Raw genomic sequence first — 668 nt, forward strand, 5'->3', positions numbered from 1 at the left:
CATCAAAAGACTCCCAACCAAAAAAAAAAAAGAAAAACTACATAACTACTGCAAATTACAAAGAGAACACAACAAAAGATCTCAAAACATCTCCAAAAACAGGAAAGAATAACTGAGACAAATGAGCTGAGGGCAGACAAAGGATTTCCAGAAGAGGAAGAGCAGGCTTTGAATTTGTCTGAGAAGGAATTCAGAAGAGTGATTGGGAAACAAATTCCAATGCTCCAAAAAGGGGTGGAGGAAAATAAGGAAGAAGTCAGGAAAGTACTACAGCAGCAATCAAACGAAAGCAATGCAGCATTGGAAACTTTCAAAACCTGAAAAAAGAGGTAGATGATTAATAATAAAATAGTAGAAATGGACATACCCTGAAAGGGGAAAGGAACATAAGTGAAGAGTTGGAATCCAGAACCAGTGAGCTGGACGACAAATCTCTCAATACTGCTAAGATAGAAGAGCAAGCAGAAAAAAGGATTAAAAAAATTCTGAAGAGTCTAAGATTCATGATGGTAAAACATGAAGAGTAATAACTTTATAATTGACATTCTAGAACAGGAAGAATCAGAGACTTCCTCAGAGGAGATAGTTGAAGATCTTCTGGAAGAAAAATTTCCTAACATCTTGAAGGATGAGAAGATACACATTTGTTGCAGACCGTGTAAGACTAA

Source organism: Chrysochloris asiatica, unplaced genomic scaffold (assembly GCF_000296735.1).
Source record: "Chrysochloris asiatica unplaced genomic scaffold, ChrAsi1.0 scaffold00251, whole genome shotgun sequence".
NCBI classification, from domain to species: domain Eukaryota; kingdom Metazoa; phylum Chordata; class Mammalia; order Afrosoricida; family Chrysochloridae; genus Chrysochloris; species Chrysochloris asiatica.